The 24,366-nt window shown below is 37.1% G+C and overlaps 1 long non-coding RNA gene across 7 annotated transcripts in view; it reads right to left on the reverse strand.

Annotated features, from left to right (window-relative positions):
* The window catches only part of LOC139184233 (uncharacterized), a 160,093-nt gene that overhangs the window by 120,811 nt on the left and 14,916 nt on the right, over positions 1-24,366 (reverse strand). For 4 of the 7 annotated variants that reach the window (XR_011567814.1, XR_011567817.1, XR_011567818.1 and 1 more), the window contains 2 exons: positions 7,292-7,393; positions 4,822-4,917 (listed from right to left, as the gene is read on the reverse strand). This is a non-coding gene — a long non-coding RNA (uncharacterized lncRNA). Of the gene's footprint in view, positions 1-4,821; positions 4,918-7,291; positions 7,394-8,787; positions 8,832-24,366 lie in introns of all 7 variants that reach the window. The other 3 variants (XR_011567815.1, XR_011567813.1, XR_011567816.1) reach the window with 1 other exon arrangement.

Here is a 24,366-nt window from a genome sequence, read left to right on the forward strand (position 1 = left end):
GGGGACAAAAATTAAATTTCAAGGTGACTAAAGCATAAATTCAAGAACTGCAGACAATTCTAGAGTAACACAACATTAAAACTAAAAGATGATAGCTATGTTTATAAAATTATACGTAATTATAAGTTACTATCCACCTTTCCACATAAATTAATATAGTGTAAGACTTTATTCAGAAAAAAAACTTTTGTAAAACATTTTTAAAGGCAATGAAACAGCAATAAAACAATTTTTAGTTCTAATTTAAATAAATCTTATTCATAAAAGAAAGCAAAGAAAGTTAAAAGGCATTGGAACTCTTAAGATATTAATTACTGTGCATTTACATAGAGAGAAATTATGACAGTACAATTCCATGACCCTTCTATGTGCAAAGCTCCCATTAACTTTGATTTTGCCTTTATAAGCAACAAAGAATTACTTTATCATATATAATATTTTTATTAGTAAGAGAATCTCATAATAATACTGTTAAGCAATTGAGGTCCTACATTCTCAAGCCTCAGAGTTTTCAATGAAGGAACCATATTTTTACTATGGCAATGACTGAATTTTGTGCAAAATTCTCAAATTTTGAATATATCACATTATGGAGCATCCATTTTATTTTTCAATTGCTTGGGTGGATAGAATCAAAGGAAATGCAATTATACTACAGGAATTTTCCACCATTCAATTCCCAGTGTAGTTATGCATGAAGAACTCTAAGTCAAAAGAAAACAGAATACATTTGAAAGCAGAATTGACCCCTTTATTTCGTTTTACAAATGAAAAGATTCAAGATTCAGGTCACTTTTCCCTACTCAAAAAGAGACCTATTAATAAGCATTAAAATGCTTCACATTTTACAGTCTGCAATATCATTGCTTCATTATGAATTAGGTATTTAGGGGAAAACACATTTCCTACAAAGGAATTGTACAAAAATATACAATTCCTCCAACATGCATTTTTTAAATACTAAGAAAGAAATGTAACTGTTGTTTTCTGCAACCTAGGCTCAGGCAACTGCCCAAGCAGCCTATGGGGGACTGATATCAATAGGAGTTTTATGCCTGATGGAAAATCATTCTAAAGATTTTTTTTTATCTGAAAAATAACGTCATCACTGTGATTTCCACCCTGGGATACAGAAGCGGGAATTACATTGTGTTGTTAAAATGTTAGCAACTGCATTTCATTTTTTGAAAAGGTAATTTAGTTTTCCTGAAGTAAAGAGTTGATTATATCTCTTATTACTGTTACAAGAATTTGATATATCACAAAGTATGAGTTACAGCATGTGCCAACTATCAACCAGGAAAAATGAACCTGATTCATAATTCACTTTGAGAATGTCTAGTTAGTCAATCAAGTGATTTGTAATCATGAAGGCTGCCAGAAATGGAATGAATAATGAGCCACAGTAAAATCCCTGGATTTTTTTTTTAGTATTCTTATTTCATTATGTGACTTTTATTGCCATTTTTGATCGCTGTTTCTCAGCAGCACAAATTAAATCGTACATATTTACTTAGAAGTTTTTGACTATTAAATAGGCTAAAGGATACACAAGTTGAATGACCAGAGTATTTAATGTCTCCCTACAAAATTAAAAGTCTTAGTGATTATAGCTTTAGCACAGAAAATTTCATTATCTTCCAACTCCCTCAACACTTGCCTTATTTTATTTAAATTATTTTGTGACTATGCTATTTCTGGATAGCTTATTGTAGTTCAGAATACTTTCTCAAGTTGTTTCTATATAGTCTAAAATCATTTAACAGAATTTTGTTAATATCAGAAGCCTTAAACCTCCTTTAATATCTTCATCGCATACTATTTCCTCAGTTAAAACTATAACATAAGCTGATGGCCAAAGAACTTTTGCCCTCTAACATATGTTATTAAATAATATATATTTATTGCTAAATATCGGACACAACTGAGCTACTGAACTGAACTGAACTGATACATAATATAATATTAATTATTATAATATACAGTCATATTAAAGTATATAATAGATATATCTATAGTTATTAGTATAATCTTATTAAATTACAAATATAAAAAATATAAACCAACTTACAGCTTGGCATATTACTAAAGGGGTAATATGATAAATTAGTGTTTTTCAAAATGTAAAAATACTAAATTATGTAAGAATTTGTCACTCTGATAATATTGGCTATTATTAGCATGTTATGAAGATGGCATAACAGAAGAACTACCCAGTTGTAAAGCAAATAAAACTGTAAATGTGATAACAAATAGGCTCATTCTTTGTTGTATTTTTCATAATTTTCAAGCAAAAAAGTCTTTATCCAAATTTAGACTGATTACAACACCAGACCACCCGTGGCTCTCCTTATAAGTAATAAGTCCTTAAGTCAAGACCTATTCTACCCATTATTGAAATCTAATACTTATGAAAAATTCAACTATTTACATTTTGTGGATTAATTTCCAATAATAAATGCTCAAGATAACAAAATTCCATGCATACACTATACTGACTCCAAGAAGCAAGGACAATTACGGTGAGACCTCAGGAAAGACACTGGTTTTCATTCTGGATAGTCCCTGAAAAGTATAGCAGCACTCTTCTTTGGAATTCAATTTATCACCATTATCACACCAACTGTGAGAATCATCTTCCCTTTCCTACAGAGATTAACCATTCATTCAACAAATGCTTATTAAGCGTCCATTATGCGTCAGATGGAGAAGGCAATGGCACCCCACTGAAGTACTCTTGCCTGGAAATTCCCATGGATGGAGGAGCCTGGTAGGCTGCAGTCCATGGGGTCACTAAGAGTCGGGCACGACTGAGCAACTTCACTTTCACTTTTCACTTTAATGCATTGGAGAAGGAAATGGCAACCCACTCCAGTGTTCTTGCCTGGAGAATCTCAGGGACAGCAGAGCCTGGTGGGCTGCCATCTATGGGGTCGCACAGAGTCGGACACGACTTAAGCGACTTAGCAGCAGCAGCAGCAGCATGTGTCAGATACTGTGCTAAAAACGGGGGATGTAAAAATGAATCAGACACACAGCCTTTGTACTCACCCTTGAGAGACCCATAATCTAGTTAGAAAGATTCATACAGGAAAACAAATAAAATAAAGGTTCTAGAATAGATCTATGTACTGGAAAGACTCAAAGAATGTAAGGTACAATGACAGGTCAGGAGTCACAAAAAGCTTGAGACAGATAACAAAGTTGAATCTTATATGAAAAGTCACTATTCACCAGGAAGCAAGGAGAAAAGATCATAATGGTAAGAAGGAGAATATTAATAAAGAAGTGCCAAATAGCAAATTACCATAGGGTGACCACAAGCTACTCAGTTTAACTGAAGTTGACATGTAAAGAATATATATGAAGTTGGGTGGTGAGGAAGAAGGCTGCCAGAAGTAAGCCTGAAGTAAGCCTGAAGTAAGCCTGAAGTAAGCCTGAAGTAGTATGTAACAGATCAATAACAAAAGTTCTATTTGTACACTAACACAATATATGTCTTACAAACAATAGAAACTTTTGAAGAACTTTAAGCATAAAAATCACAGGGCCATAGGTTTCCATAATGTCTAAACAATTTATGCATTTGGCTTCCTTCACAATGGTCAAATTAACATTTTACATTTTATTATGTAGCTTATAGAGAACTAATACCACTATTTTGGCCTACTTATTTTATATTCATATGTAAATAATCTCCCAAAACAAGGGTCTCAGCCTCTAGCAGACTTGTGAATTGAACAGCAATTCTGAAGAGTGTGGCAAACACTAAAAATATACCAAGTTTACCAAGGAAGCATATCAAGATTCTACTTAGAGAAGTCATACATGTGATATATGTATATACATACACATACAACACGGATAATATATTGACTTTCAAACGTTATGTCCATTTAAAGTTATGATAGCAAATGTTTAACATAGACACATTTTGGTGTACTTCAATCAGTAGTACAAAATCACTATGAACTAGCCAGACTATGTTTCAAAAATAAAGTACCCCAGTCCTGAATTGCATATGTAAAAGCTTCATGTAGCTTAATGCAGCATTTATAAACAGGAACTCTGAGGTCAGAGTCCAGGGTTGGAATCCTGGATTAGCCACAATCTTATACCCTGGAGAAGGAAATGGCAACCCACTCCAGTACTTTTGCCTGGAAAGTCCCATGGATGGAGGAGACCAACAGGCTACAGTCCGTGGGGTCGCAAAGAGTCAGACAGGACTGAGTGACTTCACTTCACTTTATACAAATTATTAACCTCTTTGAGTCTTAGTTGCCTTATCTATAAGCCTGGGATAATTATTTCTGTCCCACAACACTGTTATGAAGACACAATGAGTAGAGAAAGTACTTAGCACAGGGCTGAGCAAACATTAATTATTCAATAAATAGTATCTTATTATTATAGATAGAATAGAAATTATTCTAGTTATGATAAACTCATTTATACACTAAAAAAATTTGGTTTATTTGCATAGACTATTAAAGAAATTACGAAAGTCTAGTCCAACTGAAAATATTTGATGTAGGCTTAATGTGAAAATAATAATATGAGAAAATCATCTAAAAACAATGTTTTAAAGGAAAAAGGTTTTGAAAAATGCATCAAATTATACTTAATTACTTCCAGAGCATGGGAAGGGTGAGTCCAATCACTATAGGACTATTGGGAGCCTCTTTCAGGAAAAGGAAAACTACAGTCAAATCTTTTTTCCAAATACAGTGTCATGTCATTCCTTTTTTGAATTTCATTGCCTCTTACTAAAAGATTTAGTATAGATGATGAGGCTGGTTATAATCACATAATGACATGTACCTGTAGTATAAGGATCTTCTCCCTAGAGTGAGGTCTTTCTTTGACTTCGGTGAGCATCAGTCCTAACAGTCTCCGATCTTGAGATTTGTTTATAACCTGAAAAAACAACAACAACAACAACAAAAAGAGAATAACAATAAAGCAACAAAGAAGTAGAATACTAATAAAGCAAGACTGTAAAAGAAAATTTACTTTGACAGTCTGACAATAGAGCTGACTCAAATGAAAATAACTAGAATAGAGGGCCAAAGCAACATGGTAACTGTATCAAGTTACTTATACATATACTCAGTTCAGTTCAGTTCAGTCGCTCAGCCGTGTCCGACTCTTTGCAACCCCATGAATCGCAGCACGCCAGGCCTCCCTGCCCATCACCAACTCCCAGAGTTCACTCAAACTCACGTCCATCGAGTCGGTGATGCCATCCAGCCATCTCATCCTCTGTCGTCCCCTTCTCCTCCTGCCCCCAATCTCTCCCAGCATCAGAGTCTTTTCCAATGAGTCAACTCTTCGCATGAGGTGGCCAAAGTACTGGAGTTTCAGCTTTAGCATCATTCCTTCCAAAGAACACCCAGGGCTGATCGCCTTTAGAATGGACTGGTTGGATCTCCTTGAAGTCCTAGGGACTCTCAAGAGTCTTCTCCAACACCACAGTTCAGAAGCATCAATTCTTCGGTGCTCAGCTTTCTTCACAGTCCAACTCTCACATCCATACATGACCACAGGAAAAACCATAGCCTTGACTAGACGAACCTTTGTTGGCAAAGTAATGTCTCTGCTTTTCAATATGCTATCTAGGTTGGTCATAACTTTCCTTCCAAGGAGTAAGCGTCTTTTAATTTCATGGCTGCAGTCACCATCTGCAGTGATTTTGGAGTCCAAGAAAATAAAGTCTCTCACAGTTTCCATTGTTTCCCTATCTATTTACCATGAAGTGATGGGACCAGATGCCATGATCTTCGTCTTCTGAATGTTGAGCTTTAAGCCAACTTTTTCACTCTCCTCTTCACTTTCGTCAAGAGGCTTTTTAGTTCCTCTTCAATTTCTGCCATAAGGGTGGTGTCATCTGCATATCTGAGGTTATTGATATTCTGAGGTTATTCTTCCAGCAATCTTGATTCCAGCTTGTGCTTCTTCCAGCCCAGCGGTTCTCATGATGTACTCTGCATAGAAGTTAAATAAGCAGGGTGACAATATACAGCCTTGACGTACTCCTTTTCCTATTTGGAACCAATCTGTTGTTCCATGTCCAGTTCTAACTGTTGCTTCCTGACCTGCATATAGGTTTCTCAAGAGGCAGGTCAGGTGGTCTGGTATTCCCATCTCTTGAAGAATTTTCCACAGTTTATTGTGATCCACACAGTCAAAGGCTTTGGCATAGTCAATAAAGCAGAAATAGATGTTTTTCTGGAACTCTCTTGCTTATACTCAAGATTAGGTATATTTGGGTCAAGTCAAAAATGTAATTACTATAGTAAAATGAAGTTATGATTATTAAATATGCATTAAATGATATCAACCTGAACTACAGATTTCTATACACTACTAATTCTTGTGATAATATTAAACATACATATGTAGTCATTCACTGTGTTTCTGAGATAGAAAACATGCGGCAAGCATTAACATCAGGTACCCATTGAAAAATCATAATCTATATATTTGAAAATGGAAAAAAATCTTTACAATTATATTGCAATTATTCTGAAATTTCCTAAACCTCAGTAATATATTTTAAAATAGGCATGTAATACAGGTGGTTCTATTCTACCCATATTTATTCAAATAAAAGTCATGAATTATAAGTCAGCTGCTGCTGCTGCTGCTAAGTCGCTTCAGTCGTGTTACCATGTGTTATATAGAAACAAGAACAGAGGTGAGAGAAAGAAGGTAATCAAACTACTTTTATTAGGTATATTCATAAATAGAAAATTATTACTTCCATTCCAATTTTATGCAATCCTTTAGACACAAGTAATGAAGCACTATGGTTTAACATTCTAATGTTGTTGTTTAGTCACTCAGTCATGTCCAGCTCTGCAATTTCATGGACTGCAGCATGCTAGGCTTCCCTGTCCTTCACCATCTCCAGGAGTTTGCTCAAACTCAAATCCATTGGGGCTTCCCTGGTGGCTCAGCTGGTAAAGAATCCACCTGCGATGCAGGAGACCTGGGTTCGATCCTTGGATTGGGAAGATCCCCTGGAGAAGGGAACAGCTCCCCACTCCAGCATTCTGGCCTGGAGAATTCCATGGATTGTATAGTCCATGGAGTCACAGAGTCCTACATGACTGAGCGACTTTCACTTTCTAGTCCCTTGAGTCGGTTATGTCATTCAACCATCTCAGCCTCTGTCACCCCCAAAATACTGTCTCAAAAAAAAGTTTAAACCAAATAGTTGTTTGATAACACTGAAAATATAAAATAATGCTAGTATGATCTTTCCTGTATGAAGATGACACTGACTCACCATCAACAAAGACGAGCTTCAAGCTGATTTTCCACAGTGAAGATAGACTTTCTGATACAGACATTCTCTTGCCAAAGATCCCTGGTGAATAAGAGCTTGTATCTGCAAGATAAGTGTTACCAATAGTCACAGAAAGTAACAAAATAAAATTATCAATATAGAAATGAAACCTATGCCTTGGTCCCAACCACTATATTTTGATGAACTAAAAATGAAGTCACAAAAATATATAAGTACTGTATAATACTTAAAAACAAAATTGCATATGCATTTACTCTGATACATTAATTGTATTCTATATATCACTGACCTAAAAATACAAATAACCACAGCCTGACCTCTATCCCTAAGTAAAAATGTTCTCAGCCATCTTAACTACAACAAAAATTGCATCTGACATGTAAAACCCGAAGTATATAATGAAAATGCTCAAAACATGAAAGCATGCCAACTTTACATCCCTCATCACCAGTAGCAATAACTGAGGAAATTACAGAATATTTTTGTTAATGTTAGCAATATTCTCAATAGCATTAAAAACAGTATGACTACAACCAAAATTATTTCAATATTTCCCAGAATCCTGAAAAATACTTCTACTTTTCATGAAGAAAAAGTACTTTCGTTACTAGCTTCAGTGTTCATTCATGTTAATGCAGAACAGAGGTTTTGTAATTAAATATTCCTGATACGGAATTTAATCAGTTGCCAGATGAATCTCCTTCATAAGAGTTGAGGAAGCTAGCTAAACATTGCTGAAGATATACTTTATAGTAAAAGTAAAATTAATGTATGGGCTTCTTTGTTATTTAAGGAAGTAAGAGATTAATATTTGTTAAAAGTCAGTAAGAAGCAGAACTTCCCTGGAGGTCCAGTGGTGAAGACTTTGTGCTTCCAATGCAGGGGTCGTGGGTTTGCTCCCTGGTCAGGGAATTAAGATCCCACAAGCCACGTAGTATGGCCAAAGTAGCCAAAAAATTAAAATTTTTTAAATTTAATAAAAAAAAAGAAAAAAATGAGTAAGCAGCAGCTAACAACTGGATACAATTTAAACAAAAGCATGATGCTAAGTACCTATGATGAGCAGTGTTAGTCGCTCAGTCATGTCCGACCCTGTGCAACCCCATGGACTGTAGCCCGCCAGGATCCTCTGTCTGTGAAATTCTCCAGGCAAGAATACTAGAGTGGGTTGCCATTTCCTTCTCCACGGTGTCTTCCCGACCCAGGGATCAAACCTGGGTCTCCTGCATTGCAAACAGATTCTGAGCCACCAGGGAAGCCTCTGAGTCTATTTGGAGGGGTTGATACGGGGTTCCGTATCAAGTATAAAAATAACAAGGCATAGTACACAATCTCAAAGAAATCATAATATCAGTATTATTGAAACATTCCCCACTTCCACTTCTACATAGTTCCTGCAATAATAAACAGCTAAATTCCAACCCAGGTCCTCTGCTAGAACAGGAAGCATGAAGTAGAAGAGCACAGCATCATACCAGAACAAGTTAGCTACCACAGGGATGAGGCTCTGGGGCTCCTCCTGCAAATGGAGATAAGGAAATTTCAATAGGAATGTTGAGAAAATTTGCTACCACCTGTGATGGGGGTCTACTGCCACCTGTAAACAAATAAACTGTTAATTCTAAGGCACTAGACTAAACTGTCAGAGAAGGCAATGGCACCCCACTCCAGTATTCTTGCCTGGAAAATCCCATGGACGGAGAAGCCTGGTAGGCTGCAGTCCATGAGGTCACCCACTAGGAGTCGGACATGACTGAGCGATTTCACTTTCACTTTCATGCACTGGAGGAGGAAATGGCAACCCACTCCAGTGTTCTTGCCTGGAGAATCCCAGAGACGGGGGAGCCTGGTGGGCTGCCATCTATGGGGTCGCACAGAGTCGGACACGACTGAAGTGACTTAGCAGCAGCAGCAGCAGACTAAACTGTTTCCAGTCACAATTCTGTTTTAAAAGGTCATTCTCCTTATCACCTCTTCATTATTTTCCTTACCATCATCTCTCACCCAACTCATCAAAATTGAGAATTAGGCTGCAAACTCCTAAACTTCCTTTTCATTGTGGTTCCCATTTTCACAATGCCTAGCAGAGCACCTTCCAATTTTTAAATGCTTAATAAATGTTTGATAAATTGAACTGAACTAGTTATCTTACTTGTCCACCTGTCACCCACAAAATCATCATTAATGCTAACTACACCCATCCCTTGGACTGCAAGGAGATCCAACCAGTCCATTCTGAAGGAGATCAGCCCTGGGATTTCTTTGGAAGGAATGATGCTAAAGCTGAAACTCCAGTACTTTGGCCACCTCATGCGAAGAGTTGACTCATTGGAAAAGACTCTGATGCTGGGAGGGATTGGGGGCAGGAGGAGAAGGGGACCACAGAGGATGAGATGGCTGGATGGCATCACTGACTCGATGGACGTGAGTCTGAGTAAACCCCAGGAGTTGGTGATGGACAGGGAGGCCTGGTGTGCTGCAATTCATGGGGTCGCAAAGAGTCGGACACAACTGAGCAACTGAACTGAACTGAACTGAACACCCATCATTCTTGGCAGGACAGTATGAGATGAAAAGATAAAATGATTTATTAATTCAACAAATGTTTTGCTCAAACACCTACTAGGTACCATGTTAACTTCCATGGATATTAGTGTAAATGATCACTGCCCTTAAATAACTCAGTCTAGTAAGAAAGATAAAGATGGAAAATAGCCATTATAATACACTGAAATCAGTTTATAACAAGTTTAATAGAAAGTGCTACAGATACTAAAAGGGAGGAAAACTGGCTTAGAACAAAGGCTTTAGAGAGGAGATGTCATGTAAGATGAGTACTAACAAATAAGTAGCTGCTGAACAGAAAGATAAACAGAGAAAGGGCATTCTAAGCAAGAGAAAGAGTGAAAAATTATCGATATGCAAAAGAGTACACGATATATTGAGAATTTTGATAAGCCTTTGGAAAAGTAGCAAATGAGGGGAAAAAAAGACATACGGAAGATCATAGAGATGCCTTATGATACTAAAAGGCTACAGCTCTGTCCCGACTAAAGGAGATAAGCCAAGAATATGACGTGACCATTAAAAAGATCTTGGCAGCAGTGTGAAACATCAGAGGGAAGACAAGACGAGAGAGGCATGGGACCAAATTATGAGACAAAGATGACTTGACTTTAATGGTTTATGAAAACTATGGTGACCTAGTTCATGGGTGACCATTAGGTTTGTTACCCAGCGGACCTTAAACTTAGATATGCATTTAGAGACTACTATAGATTCTTATTTTAGAAAACTGTTTATGTGATATAACCTCAACCAAACAGCAGAGTAGGAATTTCAAAGAAATTATATCAAGATACCAAAATATAATGACTAGCTCAGGGTACTGGGATTACAGGTTATACTTTTCTTCTTGTTACTGATATATTCAAAATTTCCCACACACTAGAATTAAAAATAAATTTCAGGGCAATTTCTTGAAACATAAAAGCTACAACTGGCATTAACCCTAAATGGCCAGTGCCAGGATTCCTTGACAACATAATTGACTCCAAAGGCTCCCTTCACGACCACAGCCCACTAGACATAAAATACACACGCCTACATGGGAACATAAACCCATTCCCTTTCTGCTTCTGTAATTTCCTCTTACCCTGAATGCCTATCTAAATCCTAACCTCATCATTTGTTGTTGTTCTGTTGCTAAGTCATGTCTAACTCTTTGTAACCCCATAGACTGCAGCATGCTAGGCTTCCCTGTCCATCACCAATTCCCAGAGCTTGCTCAAACTCATGTCCATCGAGTCAGTGATGCCATCCAACCATGTCATCCTGTTGCCCCCTTCTCCTCCTGCTCTCAATCTTTCCCAGCATCAGGGTCTTTTTCAATTATTTGGCTACCTCTTCACATCAAGTGGTCAAAGTACTGGGGCTTCAGCTTCAGCATCAGTCCTTCCAGTGAATATTCAGGACTGTTTTCCTTTAGGATTGACTGGTTTGATTTCCTTGCAGTCCAAGGGACTCTCAAGAGTCTTCTCCAATACCACATTTCAAAAGCATCAATTCTTCGGTGCTCAGTTTCCTTTATGGTCCGGCTCTCACACCTGTACATGACTACTGGAAAAACTACAGCTTTGACTAGCTGGACCTTTGTCAACAAAATGACATCTCTGCTTTTTAATATGCTATCTATGTTTGTCACAGCTTTTCTTCCAAGGAGCAAGCATCTTTTAATTTCATGGCTGCAGTCACCATCCACAGTGACCTGGAGCCCAAGAAAATAAAATGTGTCATTGCTTCCAATTTTTCCCCATCTATTTGCCATGAAGTGATGGGACTGGATGCCATGATCTTCATTTTTTGTATGTTGAGTTTTAAGCCAGCTTTGTCACTCTTTGCATTCACCCTCATCAAGAGGCTCTTTAGTTCCTCTTTGCTTTCTGTCATTAGAGCGGTATCATTTGTCTATCTAAGGTTGTTGCTATTTCTCCCAGCAATCTTGATTCCAGCTTGTGCTTCAACCAACCTGGCATTTCTCATGATGTACTCTGCATATAAGTTAAATAAGCAGGATGACAATATACAGCCTTGATGTACTCCTTTCTCAATTTTGAACCAGTCCATTGTTCCATGTCCAGTTCTAACTGTTGCTTCTTGACCTGCATATAGGTTTCTCAGGTGACAAGTAAAGCAATCTGGTATTTCCACCTCTTTAAGAATTTTCCACAGTTTGTTGTGATCCACACAATCAAAGGCTTTAGCATGGTCACCAACAGCTATAATGATATTATATATGCATAACCAAAAGCTCATTATCTGCCCCACACACTGTGACATCCAATCACATTATTTATTGAAACCCTTCTTGAATAGTTCCCCAGTTTGGGCTTCCCTGGTGGCTCAGAGGTTAAAGGGTCTGCCTGCAATGCAGAAGACCAGGGTTCGATACCTGGGTTGGGAAGATCCCCTGGAGAAGGAAATGGAAACCCACTCCAGGATTCTTGCCTGGAGAATCCCATGGACGGAGGAGCCTGGTGGGCTACAGTCCACAGGGTCACAAAGAATTGGACACGACTGAATGACTTCACTTTCACTTTGTTCTTCCTACAATTTTCTACGATACTAGTGAGTAAAAAAACAATGCTAGTGCAAAATCAGTCCTATTCTAAAACAAATATTCAGACATGACTCATTTATGGATATATGTGCATATAATTATACCAATGACTTAATAAACTGAAAATTTATGTATATAACCACTACAAAAGAGTTTTCAAATCTATTATCTCAGAAGAAATTGCTTACTATTATGAGTTGCACTGTGCCCCCTACAAGATGTTGAGATCCTAACTCTCAGTACCTGCAAATGCAACCTTATTTAGAAATAGGGTTTTTGCAGATAATCAAGTTAAAATGAGGTCATTAGGGTGAACGCTAATTCAATATGACTGATGTCCTTATAAATAGAGGAAATTTGAACACTGACACAATAATATACACAGGGAGGATACCACATGAAGACGAAGGCCAGGTTCAGGTTTATGCATCTACAAGTCAGAGAACACCAAAGACTGCCAGCACACCATCACAAGCTACAGAAGAGGCATGGAATAGATTTTCTCCCTCACGGCCCTCAGAAGAACCAGCCCTGCCAACATCTCAGTCTTGGTCTTCTAGCTTACAGAACTGAGAGACAGTAAGTTACTGTTACTTAAGCTACCCTCATTTGTGGTGCTTTGTTACAGCAGCCCTAGCAAAACAGCACATCCACTAAAGGAAACCATGATTTTTTCCTTTGAAAGTCACTAAAGATGAAAACATTCTGAAGAAAGAATGCAAATCAGAAATAATTTCTTCCTATTCATTTTTAAACTTTATAGCAAAAGTGCTATTTAGCAGCTAAACCAACCTGGTGCCAAAAAATTCTAATGGGATATGATTCAATCTTCATCCTATATAGTACCTTTATACATATAGCATTACATTGGAGGATGATAGCATCCCATGGGGCTTCCCTGGTGGCTCAGCTGGTAAAGAATCTGCCTGCAATGCGGGAGACCCGGGTTTGATCCCTGAATTGGGAAGATCCCCTGGAGGAGGACAAAGCAACCCATTTCAATAGTCTTGCCTGGAGAATCCCATCGACAGAGGAGCCTGGCAGGCTACAGTCCATGGGGTCACAAACTGTCAGACATGCTAAGATGTCAAACTACCTTTACAACCTAGACTGACATCAGGTTAACTCTAATGGTATGGTATCATCCATTATAACTTTCCATCAGGTATTACTGATGTATTTTTGCCTTTTTTAAAATAATGCAAAACTTAACTGATTACCAAAATTCAAAAGAATCTTGTTATATCATGCAAACACTCTTCACAAGATATAAATTATACCTCCACTGCTCACTGCAATCAGTTAGTTCAGTCGCTCAGTCATGTCCAACTCTTTGTGACCCCATGAATCGCAGCACACCAGGCCTCCCTGTCCATCACCAACTCCCGGAGTTTACCCAAACTCATGTGCATCGAGTCGGTGATGCCATCTAGCTATCTCATCCTCTGTCATCCCCTTCTCCTCCTGCCTCCAATCCCTGCCAGCATCAGAGTCTTTTCCAATGAGTCAGCTCTTCACATGAGGTGGCCAAAATATTGGAGTTTCAGCTTTAGCATCATTCCTTCCAAAGAACACCCAGGGCTGATCGCCTTCAGAATGGACTGGTTGGATCTCCTTGCAGTCCAAGGGACTCTCAAGAGTCTTCTCCAACACCACAGTTCAAAAGCATCAATTCTTCGGTGCTCAGCTTTCCTCACAGTCCAACTTTCACATCCATACATGACCACTGGAAAAACCATAGACTTGATTAGACGGACCTTTGTTGGCAAAGTAATGACTCTCCTTTTGAATATGCTATCTAGGTTGGTCATAACTTTCCTTCCAAGGAGTAAGCATCCTTTAATTTCATGGCTGCAATCACCATCTGCAGTGATTTTGGAGCCCCCAAAAATAAAGTCTGACACTGTTTCCAATACTTATACTTAAATGACACTTATACATCTATATATTAAGAAATAAAAGACAATTCCCTGGCATTCCAGTGGTCAAGACTTGGCATTTTCACTGCCATGGCCAAAGTTCAATTCCTGGTTGGAGAACTAAGATCTTACAAGCCATGTAGCATGGCAAAAAAAAGAAATTAATTAAGTCTAAAAAAGACTGAAACTACTACAGAGAGAGTGGTGGTATTTTTTTGTCAACCTTTTCACCTAAAGTAGCTATCATCTGTTGTTGTTGTTGTTGTTTAGGTGCTAAGTCATGTCCAATTCTTTTGTAACCCCATGGACTACAGTCCGCCAGGCTCCTCTGTCTGTGGGATTTCGCAGGTAGGAACACTTGAGTGGGTTGCCATTTCCTTCTCTGGGGTATCTTTGTGACCCAGGAATCAAACTTGCATCTCCTCTATTGGCATACAGATTCTTTACCACTGAGCCAGCAGGATCTACATTGGTCAAATTTGTTAGAAAATGTACCAACAACACACTTCTCCCTGTGAGAATGCCAAATAGTAAATTATTCTATAGTACTCTTAATAAAATTTGGTGAAGTATAAAAGTGTGATGATGCTGGGAAAAGACCCTGATGCTGGGAAAGATTAAGGGCAAAAGGAGAAGTGGGCAACAGAGGATGAGATGGTTGGATGGCATCACTGACTCAGTGGACATGAGTTTGAGCAAACTCAGGGAGATGGTGGAGAACAAGAAAGCCTTGCATGCTGCAGTTCACAGGGTAGCAAAGAGTCAGACACAACTTAGTGACTGAAAAACAACAAATAAAAATATGTTCAATGCTGTAATAAATTAAATAATATTAAAGATAACATGAGGTCCAGACCAAACATATGTATATTTCTAAACATTTATAAAAAAACATGTTTTGCCTTCATACTTAGTATATGTCCTAATGTTAATTCAAATAGACTTTGCAATTTAGTTTCTTTAAAAAATGAATCTGCTTCTTGCCAAATAAGGAAATGGAGGTCACCTTTCAAAAAATATTATTATGTAATTATATTTTATTTAGACAGATTGGCATATTTAATATAAACAGAGCATAAAGAAAAATTCTTAGGTTTTATTTTTTAACTTATTTAAAGTTAGCTAATGCCATATTCTATTGATTCAAAATACTATGACAGTATTTTTCTTAGCTTATTTTTGTGTATGGTGAGAGAATGTGTTTTAACTTCATTTATATGCAGCTAGCTAACCTGCCCAACATCACTTGCTGAAGAAACTGTCTTTTTCCCATTGTATATTCTTGCCTCCTTTGTCAAAAATTAATTAACCATAGGTGTGTAGATTAATTTCTGAGCTCTCTATTCTGCTCCATCGATCCATTTGCCTGTTTCTGTGCCATGCTGTTTTGATTACTGTAGCTTTATAGTACTGTATTGCCTGTGATGGCTACGCCTCCTACTTAGTTCTTTTCCTTCAGGATTGCTTTGGAAAAATGGCTTAAAGGCTTAAACATAAGACATGACACCATAAAACTCCTAGAAGAAAACACAGGCAAAACATCCTCTGACATAAATTGTACAAATGCTTTCTTAGATCAGACTCCTCAGGCAATAGAAGTAAAAACAAGAATAAATAAATGGGACCTAATCAAACTCACAAGCTTTTGCACAGCAAAAGAACCATAAACAAAATGAAAAGACAATCTACAGAATGGGAGAAAATATTTGTAAATGATGCACCAACAAAGGCTTAATTTCCAAAATATACAAACAGTTCATACAACTTGACAACAACAAAAAAATTTTTTAATGTGCAGAAGACCTAAAGAGATGCTTCTCCAAAGAAGAAATACAGATGGCCAACAGGCACATGAAAAGATACTCAACATGACTAGTTATTAGAGAAATGCAAACCAAAACTACAATGAGCTAACGCCTCATGCCAGTCAGAATGGCCACAATTAAAAAGTCTACAAATAACAAATGCTAAAGAGGGTGTGGAGAAAAGAGAACCCTCTTACACTGTTGGTGGGAATGTAAGTTGGTGTAGCCACTGTAGAAAACAGTATGGAGGTTTCTCAGAAAATTAAAAATAGAATTACCATACGATCCAGCAGTTCCACTCCTGGGCATATATCCAGACAAAACAGTAATTCTAAAGGCTACATGCACCCCTATGTTCACATTAGCACTGTTTACAATACCCAAGACATGGGAACAACCTAAATGTACTTCAACAGGTGAATGGATAAAGAAGATGTGGCACATATATGCAATGTAATACTACTCAGCCATATAAAAAGAATGAAATAATGGCATTTGCAGTAACATGGATGCAACTAGAGATTAACATACTAAGTAAAATAAGTCGAAACAGAGAAAGACAATTACCATATGGTATCACTCATACGTAGAATCTAAACTGTGACACAAATGAACCCATCTATGAAACATAAATAGAGTCAGGGATATAGAGAATAGACTGATGGCTGTGAAGGGGAGGGCATGGGACACGGTTAGATTGGGAGTTGGGGATTAGCAGAGGCAAACTGGTATATACAGAATGAAGAGACGACAAAGCCCTCCTGTATAGAGCAGGGAACTATATTCAGTATCCTGTGGAAAACCATAATCAAAAAGAATACGAAAAAGAATGTGTATATATGTATAACTGAGTCACTGAGTTGTACAGCAGTAATTAACACAATATTGTAATTCAACTGTAAATTCAAATTACAATTTTATTGTAATTCAATAAAAAATAAAGAATAACATAGTATTAAAACAAAGTGGAGATCCCTCAAAAAATTAATAATAGAACTACCATATGACCCAGCTGTTCCTCTTCTGGGTATTTATCCAAAGAACATGAAAACACTAGTTCTAAAATAGGTGTGTACCCTTATGCTCATTACAGCTTATTTATAATAGCAAAGATATGGAAGAAATTGAAGTGCCCAATGATACATGAATGAATGAAAAAGATGTGATGCATGTTTATGTGTAATGAAAAATTAATCAGTCATAAAAAAAGAGTGAAATCTAGCCCTTTGCAATAACATGGGTGGTCCTTGACAGTATTATGCTAACTGAAATAAGTCAGATGGAGAAAGACAAATATCACACTACTTCACTCATGTGCAATCGGAAAAAAAAAAACAAAATAAAATAAAAACAAGCTAATAAATACAGAAATCAGATTAGCGTTTATAAGAGAGGAAGTGAGTGGGAAGAGGTGGGTGAAATGGATGAGAGGGGCAACTAGACTTATGGTGGTGATCACTTTGTAGTGTATACAAATGTCACATTATAATGCCATACTTGTATAATAAAAAATAATAAAATATCATTTTGGCTGAGCTCAAATTATAATTCTAAGAATCTTCTCAAAAGGTAAAGAACAGCAACAGAAAACTAAGCATATTTTCTTTTTCTTTTATGTCCTAATATAATAATATAAAATCACACAAATTCATTATATTAAGAAAATACCATATGTTAAATTATTGGCAAAAGACAGTATCAATTATTATCCCCCTGAAGACAGGGACTATGCCTTTATCTACTTCACATGCTTAAGCAAAAGAACTCAATAAACGTTAACTATACTTCAAGCTAGTGGAGGTGATAGAATTCCAGTTGAGCTATTCCAAATCCTGAAAGATGCTGCTGTGAAAGTGCTGCACTCAATATGCCAGCAAATTTGGAAAACTCAGCAGTGGCCACAGGACTGGAAAAGGTCAGTTTTCATTCCAATCCCAAAGAACGGCAATGCCAAAGAATGCTCAAACTACCGCACAATTGCACTCATCTCACACGCTAGTAAAGTAATGCTCAAAATTCTCCAAACCAGGCTTCAGCAATATGTGAACCGTGAACTTCCTGATGTTCAAGCTAGTTTTAGAAAAGGAAGAGGAACCAGAGATCAAATTGCCAACATCTGCTGGATCATGGAAAAAGCAAGAGAGTTCCAGAAAAACATCTATTTCTGCTTTACTGACTATGCCAAAGCCTTTGACTATGTGGATCACAATTAACTATGGAAAATTCTGAAAGAAATGGGAATACCAGACCACCTGACCTGCCTCTTGAGAAACCTATATGCAGGTCAGGAAGCAAGTCCAGTTAGAACTGGACATGGAACAACAGACTGGTTCCAAATAGGAAAAGGAGTACGTCAAGGCTGTATATGGTCACCCTGTTTATTTAACTTATATGCAGAGTACATCATGAGAAACGCTGGACTGGAAGAAACACAAGCTGGAATCAAGATTGCCGGGAGAAATATCAATAACCTCAGATATGCAGATGACACCACCCTTATGGCAGAAAGTGAAGAGGAACTAAAAAGCCTCTTGATGAAAGTGAAAGTGGAGGGTGAAAAAGTTGGCTTAAAGCTCAACATTCAGAAAACGAAGATCATGGCATCCGGTCCCATCACTTCATGGGAAACAGATGGGGAAACAGTGGAAACAGTGTCAGACTTTATTTTTCTGGGCTCCAAAATCACTGCAGATGGTGACTGCAGCCATGAAATTAAAAGATGCTTACTCCTTGGAAGGAAAGTTATGACCAACCTAGATAGCATATTCAAAAGCAGAGACATTACTTTGCCAACAAAGGTTCGTCTAGTCAAGGCTATGGTTTTTCTTGTGGTCATGTATGGATGTGAGTTGGACTGTGAAGAAGGCTGAGCGCCGAAGAATTGATGCTTTTGAACTGTGGTGTTGGAGAAGACTCTTGAGAGTCCCTTGGACTGCAAGGAGATCCAACCAGTCCATTCTGAAGGAGATCAGCCCTGGGATTTCTTTGGAAGGAATGATGCTAAAGCTGAAACTCCAGTACTTTGGCCACCTCATGCGAAGAGTTGACTCATTGGAAAAGACTCTGATGCTGGGAGGGATTGGGGGCAGGAGCAGAAGGGGATGACAGAGGATGAGATGGCTGGATGGCATCACTGACTCGATGGACGTGAGTCTCAGTGAACTCCGGGAGTTGGTGATGGACAGGGAGGCCTGGTGTGCTGCAATTCATGGGGTCACAAAGAGTCGGACACGACTGAGCGACTGATCTGATCTGATCTGATCTGATACTTCAAGAACAATAAGCACAACCGTAACATAACTCTTCTAAGAATCAAGTAATAGGAAAATTCTAAAGAGCTGGGAATTCAAAACAAGCCGTGAACAAAATTTTACAACGTGCAAATTCTAATATTAGTAGAAGAAAATTCTACCCCCTGTAACCCACAGACAAATTCCAAGGTCACAGATGTAAAGTGTATATTGGCTGTGTCAGAAGCTATACAGTCAATGCTGGTTTTATAATAATCTTAACTTGGCCTAAAGCAAAGTCTTTCTCCTTCTGATTTACTTCACTTAGTATGATACTCGCTACCAGATTGCTGCAAATATTATTTCATTCTTTTTTGTGGTTAATACCACATGATATCATGTATATGTGGAATCTAAAATAAGATACAATGAACTTATTTACAAAACAGAAACAGACCCACAGACATATAAAACAAATTTATGGTTACCAAAGGGAAAAGGGGTTGGGGAGGAATAAATTAGGAGCTTGTATTTTTGCCTGGGAATCAGTCCACGGGGTTGCAAACAGTCGGACCCGCCTGAGTGACTTCACTTTTGGGATTAGCAGATATAAACCACTAAATATACAACAAACATGATACTACTATATAGCACAGGGAACTATATTCAATATCCTGTTATAACCCATAATGGGAAAGTATATATATATCTTTCTTTTCTGGACACCAGAAACTAACACGACATTGTAAATCAACTATACTTCAATTTTTAAAAATCTTAATAAATAAAGTGAAATCATTAAGAACAGAGGAGAATTGATGCAGACATCGAAGGACCTAAATATAATCCTCAACCCAGGGATCGAACCGGGGTCTCCTGCATTGCAGACAGACACTTTACCGTCTAAGCCACTAGGGAAGCCCAATAAATAAAGTGAAGTCATTAAGAACAGAGGAGAATCGGTGCAGACATCGAAGGACCTAAATATAATCCTGGTAGTCCATATGGCCAAAAGAAAATTATCTTTTTACCATATTTGGTTGATGTTTTTGCAAACAGCACATCAACTGTCTACTATTATAAGTAAGGTGGTAACTGTGGACTATACACAGACTATATATCCTTCTGTCTACGGGGATCTTTCTGATATTAGCATTGTTGGCTTGATGGTTAAAAGTCTGTATACTCACCACCACCAACCAGATTTATCCTGTGGTCAGGAAGAAAATGGGTTAGTCAGGAGGTAGTTTCCTTAACCTACACCTTTTCTCTTGAGTTTCACCTACCTGCTAAAGCAATATGGGGGATTTAACCAGTATAGAGAATTCTTTATACTACAGACTACAGATGTTCACCAGAACTTTCAATTAGATAAGAACTGCCTTTTGAAATACACACACATATACACAGGGGTTTCCCTGGTGGCTCAGATGGTATAGAATCAGCCTGCAATGCAGGAGACCTGGGTTCAATCCCTGGGTTGGGAAGATCCCTTGGAGAAGGGAATGTCAACCCACTCTAGTATTCTTGCTTGGAGAATCCCATGGACAGAGGAGCCTGGCAGTCTACAGTCCATGGGGTCGCAAAGGGTCAGATATGACTGAGCAACTAACACTTCATATACACATACCACAGCTCTCTCTCTAGATAGAAATGCTACAGAAATTAAAGAAATCGTATTCAGTGAGTATAATCACATGAAGCAATGGCTAAATAAGAGGTACTAAATGCTGGTGTCTGATCGCATTGGGTCTTTCCTACTCAACCTAACATACTATGGGAAATTTACTACAAGCTGCTGAACATAAGCTAATTAATCTAAAATACTCAGAGAAAAATGTGTTACCTGGCTTATTGTTAAAATACAACCACCTTGAGAATATTTATAGCATTTACAAAGCTACTATTAGTAGTTTCATTGGCCCTAAAGAGAATTAACTACCATTACAAGTTTCCAAGTATGTATTTACAGAAGGAAGCAAACAATTTATTAAGCCAACTTTTTGGTCTTGAAGCAACAGATTTGGGGAAAGATAGTTTTACAGTAGGACACAGAACTCACTTCTAGTTACACTGCTATTTTTTCACAGGAGAGGCATGGCACTGTCTGTGTGAATATTATGACTCAAGCTTACTCATCTTAACTAAGAATGAATTAAATTTGTTAGAGTAAAAACCTGAAAGAGAACAAAGATGCATGTAATTCAAAGTTGCCATTTTTAGAATGGGGTTTTGCTCCATAGAGATTTTAAAAACATGTTTCTACATTATTCTATTTGCACTACTTTCACTTTAGTGCTCTGGTAAGTTGGCTGCTAAATAGAAACAAGAAATGAACTCATTTTCCAAAAGAAAGTCATTTGTGATTTGACCATAGCATAAGCAACATAAAGAAGGAAGAAGTAATTTGTTAAGGTCCTGACTGCCAAAACATATTGAAAAGTAGATACAAGTACATGCAAAGAGACACTTGTGTTTGTGCCCCTCCCTATTTTCCTGGTGCAGTTACCCCCTGACAAAAATCAGATAATTAAGGATAGGGTAAGGAGCCTATTGAAAGTCTCATTATATCCAAACTGTCATTCTTTCCAGGGAAGTCCAGAAAATATAGAAGGGAATCACAGGCACTGCAGGGCACACATTCTTTCATTCTATAAGTAGCTTTCAGGGTGATATGGCTTCAATGTTTTTCCCCACAGAAAAGATAGTCTAAGAGGAAAAAAAAAAACTTTCCTGCATGCACAATCAAAATCATGCAAGCCTGTGGATCGTCTTTAATCACAGGCTAGAGCAGCAGTCAGCCAGCCTGTACCCAAAGAAGACAGACAATGTGAACCGAAGAAAGGAGTTTGAATGGAAGTGAAAAGAACTGAGTTTTATTCCCAGCTCTGTGATTTACCTGCATGGTCTCAGGCAAGTTACTTAACCTCTCTGGACCTCTATCTCTTGTTCATTATGTTTTATTTTGTATCACAGGGAAAACAAGAGGAAATCAAAAAACTTTTTAAAAATTATGCCTAGGAAAATATTAGAGATCACACAGACCCATTTCCAACTTCACAGATGAGGACAGTAAAGTAGAGAAGTATACCCAGCCATAGGCAATTAGATGAGAAGGGTTCTAATAGGCATTGCAGCTTCAATTTTTAAAATTTACTTAAAATGACAAGTAACTTATGTCAAATTTTTAGGCCACGTGAAAAAAGTAAATAAAAGACAAAAAAGGTTGAAAATTATCAAATTTAGGATGATAATTCTCTCTTCAAGAAGCCATAAGGGAATAGAATCAGGAAGAGCATCAGTTGTTCTGGTAGCATTTTATTTCTCAAAATGAGTTCAGAGTACAAGAATGCTTGTTTCTCTTTATATGTCATTTTTTGTCTAGAATGTTTTCTAGTAATTTTTTAAGTAACCACCAAAACATCTTTAACCAAAATCTGAGTGAAATAAATGAAATTTCTCTGGAAACTATTTTAAACATTCTTCTGTTGAGTTTAAAAGGTAAATATCACTATGCCCCCTAATATAAGAATACAAGAGTAAAATAGGCTATATTTCCAGCCTAGTAAAATATTAAAAATACACAAATGGCACAAAACATAAAAGGAACTGTATTACTAGTAGATTGATTAACCCATTTAAGAATAGTGAGTGAAATACCCAATAATTTGTATATGCCTAAGAGAAACAGATTCAAGAGTCTCACCTAAGGGGCTACTGTTTAATCATCAGGATTCTTTATTTGTTGTTAATGAGACAAACAGGAACTGAAATGGCTTACCACAAGTAAGCTAAGGCCTTTCTAAACCTCAACATGGAACCTACCTGTAAAAACTAAGTGCTTCTGAAATCCCTGAAATTTTCCAACAAGAAAGTGTAGGTCATTCAGCAAAATATATTTACTGTACACTACTATAATAGCTATTTAGTTGTTATCATTATGATGCAGATATATAATGGAAACAGATGTTCCTTTTTCCTTTCAGCAAAGCACAGGAAAAGCATAAACTTGCTGATACTGCATGGACTACTACCATAGCACAACAGAGGAAAAAAAGACATTAGCACATGACAATATTAGTTTTTACTACACAACTAATTGCATAAAAAGTACAACTTGAGATCATTAAATCAATATAATTTTCAGCACTACAGAAGGGAAACAAATAGATTTGTATAACCAGCCTATTTCACATCTGCAGTTGGGAAAATACTTCTGAGAGACTAAGTATATGCAAAATGCTACCACTGCTTTCAGAACACAAGGAAAAGTGTGGTTCTGTTTTCTTTGCTAATGTAACATGAATTAAAATGCTGCCTCTACAGAGAACATTTTTTAAACAGTACCAGTATAAACTGGAAGAACCTTTCCAAAAACAATTTGGCAGTTCATATCAAGACTTTTAAAAAATAGCCTATACTCTCAATCCAAGTAGTTTCTTTGCTAATGATATATTGTAACGAAATTAACCAGAGGGATGATAGTTTTATTTTAAATGCTATTCTTCATAACTTTATTTATAATCATGGAAAAGTAGAAATGTAACTAATAGTAGACCAATGGTTACTTAAATCATATATGTGAAAAAATAAAGTGATATAAATGACTTTAATAATAATTTTAATTATATAAGAAAATTTTCATTGTATAACACCAACAGAAGAAAAGCAGGACAGTTTATGTCTATAGCTACAGTATATATATAAAATGTTTGGGGGGGAAAACTCTTAGAAGAACATACAAAATGTCATTTCTAACTTTTTCAAATTCTCTGAGCAGATACTACCTTTTTAATCAGAAAATGATAAAATTTTCTTTAAACAGTTAAACAATTCTGTTTCTATGCTCTAATACTCTCTGTCCTTGTCCAAAGTTTCTAAAAATTCTTTGGGTCAAATATTCTTAAAAATGTTTATACGTAAATCGACTTAAAGTTATGCTGACATGTTGTTCCATCCCAAAATCTAGCATAGAAAGAAA

Source organism: Bos indicus, chromosome 7 (genome assembly GCF_029378745.1).
Source record: "Bos indicus isolate NIAB-ARS_2022 breed Sahiwal x Tharparkar chromosome 7, NIAB-ARS_B.indTharparkar_mat_pri_1.0, whole genome shotgun sequence".
Lineage (NCBI taxonomy): Eukaryota > Metazoa > Chordata > Mammalia > Artiodactyla > Bovidae > Bos > Bos indicus.